Source organism: Botryllus schlosseri, chromosome 9 (genome assembly GCF_051294905.1).
Source record: "Botryllus schlosseri isolate E-star chromosome 9, Bs_hap1, whole genome shotgun sequence".
NCBI classification, from domain to species: Eukaryota; Metazoa; Chordata; class Ascidiacea; order Stolidobranchia; family Styelidae; genus Botryllus; species Botryllus schlosseri.
Genome location: NC_137244.1, coordinates 945,321 through 959,815, shown reverse-complemented (window position 1 = coordinate 959,815; position 14,495 = coordinate 945,321). Strand labels below are relative to the sequence as shown.

Genomic DNA, 14,495 nt, shown 5'->3' with positions numbered 1-14,495 from the left:
ACGCGCAATGCGCTGTGGTGTGAGTAGCTAAATACGCTACGCACAGCGCACTGGCCTGGCAAGTTGGCAATTAACCGATAACAAATCTCGAACATGAGGTTTCAGGCAGACAATGATGATTACAAACGCGAAATCGCGCAGCCAATCAATATAGTTGTATCTTGCGATTTCTGGCTTCGCGTTGATTAGCTCGCATCGCGGCAATTGTTTGCAGATTAAAACAGCGATTTTGGCGGCATTGGTACATTTCCGATTTACGTTTGCGAAGCATTTTGGAGTACATCGGTCATTTCGTAAATTCAATTTGCTTGTCGATGGCCGCCAACACATACTCATTGACTTACGTGTTGACGGCTGCACAAATTTCCTTCTACGGCCGCTGGTTGGCTACCCCTGGGCTAGAACTAATTCCACTTCCGTGCGCATGCCGCGATCTAATCAATAGAAATTCACCGGCTACCAAATGCCCAATAGTTTAATATTCGATATTGTTGTTCTCGATATTAGCACATCCTGCAATCACGTTGATCGGAATATAGAAGGTTCCCTGTTCAAACGAATCGAATAAAATCAGAATTTGTGCCACCCAGAATCTCGTTTTGCGTCAATATTTGAGAATGGCATGGCATCGCCTACTGCACGATAATAACGAAAGGAACACTGAAAAATGACTTCGTGCGATAATTTCGGAGTACGAATGTATCAAGTAGAAAACAAAACATATGGATGGTTGCAAACGAGAAAGCGTGATTTGTAATCAGTATCGCTACGAATGAGTTTTAAATAGTTTTGAGTAGATTTCGTCGCGTCAATTGTTTTCTCATTATATCGGTGTTGAAGCTGTATTGCTGCATTTCCCGATTAATCTCACGGGCAAAGCCTTATTAAGAGAAACGAATATGGACAGAAATGAATTCCAATTTGTAGGCACACAGCAACACACCCTCCAATTTCGTGCTCCGATTACGAAGACTAGCGCACGTAGCTAGCTAGCTTAAGAATGGTTTTGTAAACGATTGCGGGCGCATATTATTTAGATTTTAGAAAAGCAGATCGTCTATTTGGGCGGATGGTCGGGAGAGAAGATCTAGGGTGGTGTTCATGTTGACGATGTTACGCGTATGATAAGCTTGCCAAAGAGTCCGGAAGTGCTGTCAATTAGAGAGTCCCTAATCTCTGGTGAACAATTAAATGCGCGCGCGTATTACGCAGCCTCAATGACAGTTTTGGCAAATCAAAATGTCCGAACTTGACGGCACTGATTTCAGGTGGTTCAGACCTGTGTAGTATTTTAGAACTCAAGCCATGATACACTTCTTCTGATCGTTACGTTCAAGTATTAGCGGGAATCAATTACGCACGGTAAAGTCTCTTTGCAGCTATTCGATGTTATTCAGTTTTGCGATGTCGCTCTTCAATCAATGAAACATAAAGCAATCACCAATTAGCGTAAACTCAACCGCATTGTCTCCAAACCAGCGAGAGATAGAAGTCAAAGCATGCTAGGCCCGAGACGCGATAGGTAAGCCAGCAATGGTATCTTTCGCACCAGGCCTATCGCAGATGTTCATTGCTCAATGCTCATGCTCAATTGCTCATGTATATGTCAGCGATGATATCGTGTACGCCAGGCCGAAGCCGCCAATACAGATGCGATTGCGCAGGCAAGCGATGGTATAGTGTGAACAGGGCCTATTGCAGATGCAGGCTTGTTCGGGACGCGATAAATCGGGCTATCGACGATTGCCACGCGCACGGGAATGAATGACCTAATTTCGCGACCATCTCCGCGGGAGATATTCACAAAATCTTCTCACTAATTGACAACACGCTTCTCGTAAATCCGCCCCGTGGAACAATGATAATACAGTTATTGAATTGCTACTGAATATTAGAGTTAGAATGATCGTTTTAAAATGACGTGGTTTCGCGTTTCAGAAGATTTCGGTCCCCGAAAGCCCCCTGGCTTCACGCCTGGCACACGCGCGTATCGAACTCGACGACGTCTCTAACGAGGTCGCGTCGATTCGACTGATTATTAATTATTGATCACAAAACAGTTGGACGTTTGGGCATCTTGAACGAGGTGGCCGCCACCTCGTAAATACGGTCACGAGGTGGCTGCGCCACCTCGTAACCGCGTAAGTCGGCGCCTATGTGTGCATAAGTTGCAGTTGCGGCTGCCAAGCAAGAACTTCGCGGGGCCGTTGCATTCGATACCAATGATAGTCAAGTATGACCAATACGTAAGCCGCAACTTAAGTTTAACTTGCCCCCTCCTCCCCTTCGATTATGGGGAGATCGACGGGTGCCAAAATTATTTCGTTGGTCGTTTTTTTCGAGGATTTATTAAACCTGAAAATTTTCGTGTCGCTAGAATATTTCATCTCAACTGGTGTGCCGATTGGACTGCTGAGGGGTGCCACTTAAAATGTGGTAAGTAAGGTTGACTTATAACAAAAAATACGGAATCCAAATAATGACTGTGGGATTGTCAGTGGTTTTATTATTTTTATCCGCTCAATGCACAAGACGATGTAACGAACAGACAGGGTAATGTCTAAATCAGGGGTGGGCAATTTTTTTCTCCGCGGGCCAAATGAGAACTAGAAAATACCTTGGCGGGCCGAGTGAATTTTTTTAGCTAAATTCTGCAGCGTATTTCAATTTTATTTCTAAATTACACTGTTAATAAATGCTGCTCGGTGAATGAGTTGATGTAAGTTAATCTGAAAGTGATGGATGATTAAAAAGATATCTATTTGCCATCATGATTCGAAACAATGTCAAACATGATAGATTTTCAACTCTCGTTATACCCGTATCCACGTTCTACCATTAAGACACTAAAACAGTGGTTCACAAACTTTTTAGGCACGCCACTCTTATCATGATATCACTAAATATTAGAAAGAGCAACCATAATGCTAGCAATCCCAACGGATATTTTGATGGCATGGAAGGTGATGGCTGTTGATGAGAGAATCTGACACATGAAAGTCGGGTAATACATAGCAATAACAATGGGTTGGGGGTAAATCGCGCGAGGCGATAATTTTTTTAAATTAAAATCCTTAGTCTCGGTGACATGCTCGGCTCAAACTACAAGGTTTACCGTTGACCCCAGTATACAAATATTTAGTGCTCAAAACCTCTTTGAATTTCAGCCGTCGGCTTTCTTTTTTAACATGCCAGTTCCACCTTTATGGGTGATAGATATGATGAGTCATATAGTAATCGTGAGCACTGATTGAGTTGTTTTCCAAAGTAGGGATTTCGAAACGTATTACGTAACAATTCAAACACAAACCGTATAATGCGTAATATGTGACAATGGCAACAAAAAAGGTTTGAACTAAGCTATATGGAAAGAGTGATTTCTTGTGAATTTAATTGATACTCATACATTGCTACATTGACTTTATTTTGAATCTAGCTTACGCATGCGAGGTCAAAGTAAACGAATTTCCCGTCCCGTTGATATAGCACAGGGGTCACCAACACGCGGCCCGCGCTTGATTTGAGATTTCGGAACAAAGCTAAGAAAACCATTTTGAAGTGCTGAAATTGACTACAGGTTCAATATATTTTTGTTGTTGTTTCAAAATATGCTATTCTCATGTGCCCAACATCACTATTCGTCACAAGCTAAAACGGATTTGGTGATGGCAACAGCATTCCATAGAGGGGGAATCAGGTGATATGAATGAGCATGGGCATATATTGCCTTGACGTGCAGTGGCTTAAACACTGCCATAACCGAGACGCTAAGAAAACGGCTTATGGCAGTGGTTCTCAAACTGGGGTCGTGAAAGCATCTGAAGAAGGGCGGACCTGCGGTCAACTGAAAAAGTTTTCACGCTCCGCGCGATTTACCTCAAATACATGGTTATTGCCCTGTGTGAAATTCGGAATTCATATCATACATTTCTCTAACCAACAGTCATAACCTTCCATGCCATCAAGTTATCCGTTGGGATTGCTAGCATTCTGCTTTCATTTTGTGACATGACGATACGGGGCGCGCAAAATTTATCAGTAAGGTGGGTGTGTCTAAAAAAAGTTTGAGAACCACTGGCTCAGGGCTTCCCCATAAGATCAAGCTTATGTGGAGATGGTCTTTCAGCTAGTAACGTTTCCAGGTATCATGCACAGCTCAGAGTTCAAAATAAAATGAAATTGATGATAGTGATTTTTGTTGTATCGGTATTCCTTTAATAAAATATTATTTCTAATGTGGTCACAATTCCCATCGCTTATGTTAGGTAGCACAGCGTTGTACTGACGTAGAGTTTTCAAACGTGGTTGCCTATTTGATATCGATACTGAATTCATGCGGCCCGCGGCCGCTACGAAATTTAAGAAGTGGCCCGCGACCCATTTTGAGTTGGCGACCCCATTAGCATATGGTTTTAGTCCACGCATAAACAATCAAAAAGCAGGTTTTATGTTTGAATTCCAATCAACCTTTCGCGGGCCGCACAGAATAGCTTCGCGGGCCGTATTTGGCCCGCGCGCCGCACTTTGCCCAGGTCTGGTCAAAATGATAAATTTGGGAAGGCAAAAACTAAACATAAGTTCACCACTACGGCAATTCAACCGTGATGTTGAGGTTCGGCCGAAGGTGTTTACCTATAATCTATAGTCACCCCTGCAGGACCAAGGGCTGAAATGAACAATGACATATCATTGGTTGATAATTCTTTTATTATTTGTTTTTAGTCGTCTTCTTGCCAAATCTTGCACTCAGGATACTCGTTATTTTCTAGTGTTTCTGGTATTTTGACATGGTCATTTTAAATCAGACCGATATTGCTTATTATGATTCCTGAAATGCCAACTTATAGAATGGTTCACTTTCACTCCAGACTTTGTAAGACATCGCTTATGCAGTGCACATTATGAGTAGGGCTGGGCAAAATCGAGTACCTGAGTGATTCGATTCTGAATCACCTAATATGTTTCGAGTCGAGTCGAGTAATCGAGTATCAGTCATTATGACGTCACAACAGGATGTAATATGTCGAAGTCCAAATATGTACCTTTTATGCCACCACAATGAACGTAATGCCTGTTATCCATCACAATAAAGATGCTTTGGTATTTTTCCGACCATACCGATTTCATTAGACTTCTTAACAATTTTGTTGGATGATAATGACTTCGCAAATGTGTTATTTCCAGTAACGTTCGTAGCTTTGTACTGTGCCTGGTATGCTAAAACACGACCAATCAAGGCTCCACGGCTTCCTCAGTGGAAAATAGTATCAATAAATTAACTTTCAGTTGCGAGGAGCGTATAATTTCAGTACTCGAAAAAATCGTATTTTACTACTCGACTCGAATCATTAAAATTACTACTCGATTCAGATTCGAGTACTCGAATCATTTTGCCCAGCCCTAATTATGAGGAGCCTAGACATACCTTCAACATGTCGGAAAGGATTGTAGACTATAGAGTCGACCTCGGTCGGATGCGAACCCGCAACTAGGGCTGGGCACAATGATTCGAGTAGGCTACTTGAATCTGAATCGAGTATTAATTTTAATGATTCGAGTCGAGTAGTGAAAGACGAGTTTTTCAAGTACTGAAATTATACGCTCCTCGCCACTAAAGGTCAATTTGTCAACAAGAATTATAGTTTCGATGCTAATATTCACTGTTCAAGCCTTGAAACCTTGATTGGCCGTATCGTAGCATACGAAACATATAGTACAAAGCTATGAACGTTGATGGAAATAACACATTTCCGAAGTCATTATCATCCCACAACATTGTCACCAAGTGCAATGAAAGCGGTATGGTCGAAAAAATACCAAAGTATCTTTAATGCTATGGATAACAGGCATTATATTCTTTGTGATCGCATGAAAGGTACATATTTGAACTTTGACTTATAATATTATGGTATGACGTCATAATGAGTGATACTCGATTAGTCGACTCGACTCGAAGCATATTACGTGATTCAGAGTCGAATCACTCAGGTACTCGATTTTGCCCAGCCCTACCCGCAACCCATTTTTGTTGCAGTTGTTCAACGTATCTACGCTACTCGATCGCTAATCAGGGAAGTCGAAGTGCTAGGGTGTAGCGAACTATTTTTCGCTTTGGGATATCTGCGAGGCCACATAGGATGAGAACCACTGCGCTAGAGGCTTAGATTTTAGTATGAATAGTAAGCAAAAGTGCACGCATATTTTATAGAAACCGGCGTATATAGGCGCCGGTGATTACCACGCATTGAACAGGAATATGACTCTAGATGCTAAGAAATGAGCCACAGAACATTTTCAAAGCGGAAAATGAGCCTTGACACAAAAAGGTTGAAACGCCTTGTTCTAATAGTATGCTCCCGAACCTGAAGTCAAGTTCCTGTTATTTTCGTACAGGCGTATACCGGGGTGAGGTAGACCTATAGTCCCTACACGTCTTACCGTGGACTCGATTCACATGCGTTATAGGCTGCATGGCTGCTGCCTTATTTCGCTCAATGTTTAGTACATGTAGTTTACTCACAGTTGGAGGTTTTCTGATCGCGATTGTTAGCTTTTTTCGAATTGTGACGGTATTGTTGATCTGTAGTGCGGTTGTTGTTTTGTAACGCCGTCCATGGAGTGTCGCAGTATAGAGTATGACTGGAGTGACGACTCGATTGTTCTCCCATTGTTAGCCGGCAGAATGGTCACGGTCAGATGGATGCACCCAAAACAGGATAGCTCAGTGCTTGTTTCAATGGCGTTCAAGGCGATTCGTCGTGTATTTCTTGAAGTTGCGTCGGAATTAGTTAGACAGTTCAACATTTAGGTAGCGGTGGCGAGTCGTTATGACTAGTGAATAATACTTTGTAGCCTATGTTACATTTCTCACGAGATTGATGTGATATTGTGGCTTTGATCCTTTGTAGAGTTTGCTACGTATATGATACAGGGTTGCCAGACATCTTCTGCGAAAAAGGGCCAAACAGCGCCTGAAAAGGGGCCAAATCGGCCAATAAAAGGGCCAAATTGTTCAATAACGTCAATAACGCTGCAACATTACCCATAGGCACCTGGAATTCCAGTTTTATATTGTTGATACTGTTGTAGGACACCAAATCCACTACCTGCAACTACACTGGATCCAACTACAATAACTTCTTCATTATTTCAAGCCTTATTTTCCGACTGAATATAAAATCGTAAAATAAAACTTTTTGTGCTATAATATGAGAGTGATTAAATTAAACATCGAGAGAATAGTTTCTTTACATTTGAAACTTATCTAACTTATCTACCGAACTTTTAGGTTTTACACCAAAAAACTCTAAGGTTATGTTGATTTTCTTTCAATCATTAAGTTCTATAAGGGTGCTCTTCTTCAGACTTTTTCTGCTACATAGCTTCCAGCCATGTTCGCTGCTTTTTCGTCCACCTGTTCACAAATCTGTATTTACAATTCCAATTAGTCTACATTCCACAAAAACAAATCCAAATCTTCTACAGTGTTTCCACTCGAATCTTTGACATTGGCATAAACATTGTCAGCCCAATTTGCGAGACAGATTTATTTTAATAGTTAGTTTGACGGTATGTCTCAACTGTTTCCAAAAAGGGCCAAAAATTGAAAATAAAGGGCCAAGGGGCCAAATTATTATTTTGGGGCCAACTGTCTCTAAAAAGGGCCAAATTTCACGAATTTGGCCCCGAAAGGGCCAATCTGGCAACCCTGTATATGAATATAATGACAGAAGGTATAGAATATCTGGTTCGTGTGCATTGGCTATTGTGAGATGAATTCATGGAAAGAAAGACTGAAGAATACTACGAAGTGAACAAGTGGAAAGATCTTGAACTATACCGATATGCAATTCACAATATCGTCGATTGAAAATATGTCCTATATTAACTGCAGGAACTCGAGTATGAATATAACAAATAATATTGAAACTGTCTTGTAGTCTTATATAATGCCTGTCCGATAACCGCAGAAACTTGAGTATGACTAGCAGGACCGTAACTGCCGCACCTCAAACCCCCAATTGGGGGGGGGCAAAATTATTTCGCGAATTAGCATAAATTATTGAGTATTTTTCAAAAATTTATGCAACTTTTTCGAAAAATTTTCGCGCTGCGTGCGATTTGAAGTTGCCAACTTTCTTAGTTATTTGGTAGCATACTCTTCCCCAAGACAAAATATGCAAGAGTTATCGAAATGGACATATCAGCGAGACATTTAAAGTTTTAGAACATGTAACATGCGACTCCAAGAAGTGTGCCAGAACGATCGGCAGCGAGAAAACCTGGGCCAAAAAACACTGCCCGCTTACGCTGACCGAAAACAAAATGCATATAGGTTTAATTGTCCATAGGCGCCTAAATGACTGGCGCCGAATGTTCCTGTCTTGACAATCTGAACCTCAGAAGACAAATACCATTCCGCAGGGAAATATTGTATGCCCGTAAAGAAATACCAATTTGAAATCGTGTGCGTCGTTAGTCTAGTACATTTGGGCGATTCTGCATTTTTTGATATAACAGACAGGAGATCACGAAATGACATAAAACGAAGTCATACCAACGGGGCCGCCCGCCCGAATATGTTTAATTATTATTTACGGGCCCTACAGTTTCCAAGCCACCTCATTCAGCTCTACCGGTAAATCTGACAACGAGAACAAGAAATTGATAGCAATATATATGCAATTCCCAATATTATTGACCGATTTTATCATGAATTATCGAATATTTTCGCGCCTCGCGCTGGCTCACTAAACTGTGGCCCTTATTTCGTGACAAAAGCGAACAACGTGATGGGGGGGGGGGCGGTTTGTCACACTATGGGAGCCCAAGACCCAAGTTTTATTGGGGGCCTGGTCAAGTGCTGTTTCGTTCCTGCAAACGGGTATACGCCCGAAGATGTTCGATTATTATCGAGGGGTCCTACCAGTTCAAACACACCTCACTTCGGTTTATCACCCTATTGGGGGCCCATGACCAACGTTTTTTTTGGGGGGGGCAGACGTAGTGCTGTTACGGCCCTGATGACTAGAACAAGAGCCTTGTGTAATGTGAATGTTCTGCTTGAGCTCGACTCACAATAGCCAGAGCTTACTCCTTGAAAGTGTGCAAAATCGCACTTGAAGGGAACTCGTTGTCATTGCCAAGAACACAGGAAGACGTCTGCCGGTCGACATTAGTAGTAAGCCAATGCACCACGTCAAGGTTTCGACCAACGCATTGGTTTCCTTTTTTAGGTAGGGAACCTCAATGTGGATAGGCAGCATTTGCCACAGAGAGAAAAAACTACCATACTAAAAGAGCATATTGTTCATTTTTTTTTCAAGCCATCTCGCAAACTTTTAGAAAATTTGGAGGACTTTTTTTTCTTCTCATGCAATGCAAACTTTGCAAAATTGTGAGACAAGATGTTATTCAAGTGTCTCATTGCCTTGCCAATGACATCCTCAACCTCATTCAGGTCTGAGCCAGATTGAAGTGACACAGTATGAATTAATTTGTTATAGAATGGATCACAGTGAATTGCGTCAAGTACCCTGAAAAAATTGATCTTTTTCAGGGGTTTTGCCATTTCTTTACTGTGGATAATATAAAAGCGGAGAACCATGCCATGAAACTGTTCAGACGCGGGCTCTGCAATCCACCGACTTTTTTTTCTGCATCACTTTAATGAGGTTTCCCGATGGCGCTGCAGATGTTAGGCATGTGGAAATTGCTTCGTTAGCTTGCTTCGAAATGGCTCCCCAAAGCACTCCACCAGTATATTCAAGTATGTCTAAAAACATGTCAAAGTTTTTCCATGGACAGGCAAAGTATCAAAGGCTATTTACTTACCAGATTCCTTGCTGTTGACTCCTCCAATCTCTGTGATTGGATCCTGTTCTTTACCGCACACGAGAGAATCAAACATCTTCAAAAGTAATGCTGAAGCTGGCAATTGCGGCAGCTGGCAATTGCGGCAAACCCAGCAACTTGTTAGCTTGGTGACAGATATTAGAATAATGTTGATAAAATCCGTCAACACCAAGTTTGCAATATTCAGAATGGAGTTGTTTCACCAATGGAACAGCTTTGGTCACGTCTAGTTCCTCGAATGATGGGGCGCATTCAAAGTATTTTTTGCTATTTACACAAGCCCTCTTCAAAACAGCAATTACAGCATCCTCAGATATATCCCAAGTACTGGTGGTGGTGGGAACTTTATGATTTTTGTAATGTTTTTCCAGAGCTTTCACAGTCGGAAAGGATGCTTCGCATTCCTCACAAATCACACCTTTCCAGTTATCGAGTCCTTCGAAACATTCTTCAATTTCCATTTCAGTTAGTCCTTCCCATGCATCCCAAAGTGATGCAGCTGAATCAGTCATGATACCGATTTCTATCCGTGACGAAATATGATCTAAATCTGGCGAAAAATATAACAGAGGCTACACGGTATTATTCACTAGTCATGACGACTCGCCACCGCTACCTGAATGTAAAACTGTCTAACTAATTCCGACGCAACTTCAAGAAATACACGAAGAATCGCCTAGAACGCCATTGAAACAAGCACTGAGCTATCCTGTTTTGGGTGCATCCATCTGACCGTGACCATTCTGCCGGCTAACAATGGGAGAACAATCGAGTCGTCACTCCAGTCATACTCTATAGTCGCAGTATAGAGATATTGATCTCTATAGTCGCAGCATAGTGTCCTATATGGTGTCGACACAAGCAAATCGCACGGTTCAATGAAATTGTATCACGTCACAGTTTCCATTTGGCTACAGGCAATTTGACGGTGATATTTGACCGGCTTGCCGAGCATTAAATTTGATGAATCGGGTATCAATCGAAAGCTGACTCTGCACTGATTACGAAAATATAAATTTTATTCCGCTCGCGGCCCTGGAACCCCCACAATCAGCCCCCAATTATTCATTGTCGAGTAGATTGGCAGTGTGACGCAACAATGATGTCTGGCGAAACGAGAGACTCGCTCAAGAGCAAGGATGCGGCCGAGCGGCGAGAGTGGGATCAGCTGACGTCGTGGCAATAGCGATGAGCAAACGCGCCACAGAGAAACGCTGCGCTGTTGATACTTTTTCTATGCGCTTCGGTACAAGCGAGCACACACCAGCCTTTCCTTGACTTGTAAGGGTAGAACTGGGTCCACAGAATGTATTAGGGCCCTACCAATTTTCGCGCAATATCCTTCAGCTGATAAAGATATGTAGGCTACGTCTAATTAGTCTACATTGGATATGTCAGATTATTATGATATCGATTGCCTTAGCCCGCTTGTTGCGTAGGGCTCCAGAGACACGTCGCGCTGTTGATGGCGGGTGTCGATACTTTCTATAGTCGCTTTTATGGTTAAGTGTGAGCAGGGAGCATTGAGCATGAGCATACATTACAAGCTTTTATTTGATCCGTATGGGTAGGACTTGGTCCGCGAATGCAGCAGGTAAAACGTTGATTGTTGAATAAAGTTTAACAGCAGGGGTGTCGAATAAAACTGATATCGCTGTCCGGATTCAATCCGTTACTAGAAAGCTTGCGGGCCATACCTGCCAAATGATTCCAAAATGTTACCACCAAATTCATACCTTTGTTTTTCACTGGAATATATCTGATATCACTATAAACGTTGACGTTGGAAGTTGGTTTAGCATTTTTCAATCACCAACTAGTTTTTTTGAATGCCGGGGACCTTTTGCGTCAAAAGTAATACAGTGGTATCACAGATATTTGAATTATATTCATTCTGTAGCCTGTATATATATTCCTAATGTAACTTACGTAGTACGGATTTGCAGTATTTTTTTCGCATCTGTGAATAACTGAATGTCCATTGTCCATTCGGCCCAACAGAGTTTGCACTTTTTCGCCTTCTCGGAATTTGGCAAGGTCACCGACGTGGTGCTTATGGGGACTAGAGTGAAAACTCAACACTGTAGTTGTATTACTACAATATGATTTATTTACATTATCTAAATTTGCTGTCTTGAGTGAATCTTATTACTTGAAAGTATATTTTTCTTACTAGAAATATCTCTAACAGCTGAAGGATTGCGCGAAAATTGGTCGGGACCAAATACATTCTGTGGACCCAGTTCTACCATTACAGGTCAAGGAAAGGCTGGTGTGTGCTCGCTTTTAGCGAAGCGCATAGAAAAAGTATCAACAGCGCCACGCATCTCTGGAGCCCTACGCAACAAGCGGGCTAAGGCAATCGATATCATAATAATCTGACATATCCAATGTAGACTACTTAGACGTAGCCTACATATCTCTATCAGCTGAAGGATATTGCGCGAAAATTGGTAGGGCCCTAATACATTCTGTGGACCCAGTTCTACCCTTACAAGTCAGGGAAAGGCCGGTGTGTGCTCCCTTGTACCGAAGCGCATAGAAAAAGTATCAACAGCGCAGCGTTTCTCTGTGGCGTGTTTGCACATCGCTATTGCCACGACGTCAGCTGATCCCACTCTCGCCGCTCGGCCGCATCCTTGCTCTTGAGCGAGTCTCTCGTTTACCATCACTAAAACCTAAAATCCATAACAAACTCGGTTGTATTCATATCCCAACGCATCTTTTTTATTCAACTTGAAAAGTCGTCACTATTCTGTAAGATAGAGGAATTACTATGCGGTATATTTTATAAGATAAAAGTAATTACTTCTCGGTGCCCGCGACTTGAGATTAACATAATATGTTTGAGTATGCGAGATTTGAAAGTCTGCCCAACATATTGAGAATTCATTTCTTACAATCGAACGCAGGTGTTATATTGAAAATTATCATGATGTAAACATAAGGATTGACACATTGATTTGACATATGTAATAGTTGATCATGACTTGACTATTAAATTATTTGCGGTAATTAGACCCGGCGTTGTGGTAAAGATTATTGTGACAGCAACAAACTTTTCAGTACCATTGTTATTAACATATTGAGTTGTAAACTATGTGTGTCTAAAATGTTCTCGATTGGAAAATTATTCAGCCATGGTACAAACCACGCAGAGTATTGTGGATATCAGGAAATATTTTACAAATGTCTGCATTAAACAAGACTAAAGATGAAACAACAATTTCCTTTGTTGAACAATAACCGGGGCAATACTTTATTGTCGGTGAGAATTGAAACACTTTCGCGCATTACCTGGTGTCAAGATATCACACTAGGTGAATTGACATACCACCATTTGATTAATGCTTAATCCGTTCGCATCATTTCACACTCACTTTGATCATTACAAAAGTAAATTGGAATATGTTTGCTAGGCACCACCTACTCAACTATACTTGAGTAATACAGAAACCTCTCAGCATTAATAAAATCGAAATGTGCGCTACACTGAAATCTACAAAAATGTGTTTGTATTGCTGTTCGTAGTAGCGATATCGATTTGAACCTCCATCATCTAACCAAACTACTGAGAGTCGTTGTCAATTTACATGACGTTCACTGATTACATACTAGAACTATTTGTGCAGCGCACACGATCAGAGAAATTGGACATTTTTCCATTGCCATTCGTCAAAGTAAATGTCGTCACAATAATCAGTCACTAAAAGACCATATACTTGTATGTGATTGAATCGCCGACAATTAACTCGGTAAATCAAACCTCTGAGAAATTTCACTCAGTCATTGGATAGGAAACAGCGTCGCTTAATCGGTGTGAGTCGTTTTTTCTAAATACTAATCACATCTGTCCAGCCAAGAACAATTTTCACTCACTTGGGTAACGAAACCAGTGTCCAATATCAATACAAGATATTTTCGTCACACAAAAATAATCAACTTCACTCGATATTCCCGTACTACGAAACTGTACAAAGGTTACATGCTTTTGTATGACATGGAATCAATACCGATCGAAGTAACCGTATTGGAGATAACTTTTAAACAAACACACTCTACGTGGTTAACATTCTCGTCGATTCTATTGTGATTAATGTATACTTCATGTGATCTGGATTCATTTCGATATGGCTAAACATTCAACCTCGACGGATACGAATTGTCACACACTCAAGTAATATCATACCAAATAGTTATTTACAAGACACAGAAATTTGTTTTGGTCGTTTCGACTTTATTACTGGAGATACTCATCACTTCGCTTAATACAATCTAGATTTAAACTCCATCGAGCCTTTGGTGTCTATCGTTTTGCTGGATACGAATTATGTTAGTCTAAGAGTACACAATTTTCACTATCTTTGGTTATGAACTCAGTGTGTTACCGATCATTCAATATTTTGTGGTATCAACTAGCTACTTCGTAGGATACGAATGATCATCCTCACAACTCTTACAAAAGTACGAAGGATATTTACATCACACAAAGTAATCGACTTTACTCGATATCCTCACACTACGAAACTGAATGGTTATGGTTTGACTCTACAAACTGTTCTGATGTCACAAGAACTTTTTCATACGAATGGTTACGTATCTAAATATTCAAATAATCCAACACACGACTATAGCACTTA

General features: G+C 41.2%; 1 long non-coding RNA gene across 1 annotated transcript; it reads left to right on the top strand.

Moving 5' to 3' along the window:
- The first annotated feature begins 6,623 nt into the window (after positions 1 to 6,623).
- On the top strand, positions 6,624 to 8,134 carry LOC145447183 (uncharacterized). Its single transcript, XR_013917488.1, has 2 exons — positions 6,624 to 6,932; positions 7,731 to 8,134. It is a non-coding gene; the product is annotated as an uncharacterized LOC145447183 (long non-coding RNA).
- Positions 8,135 to 14,495: the final 6,361 nt, after the last annotated feature.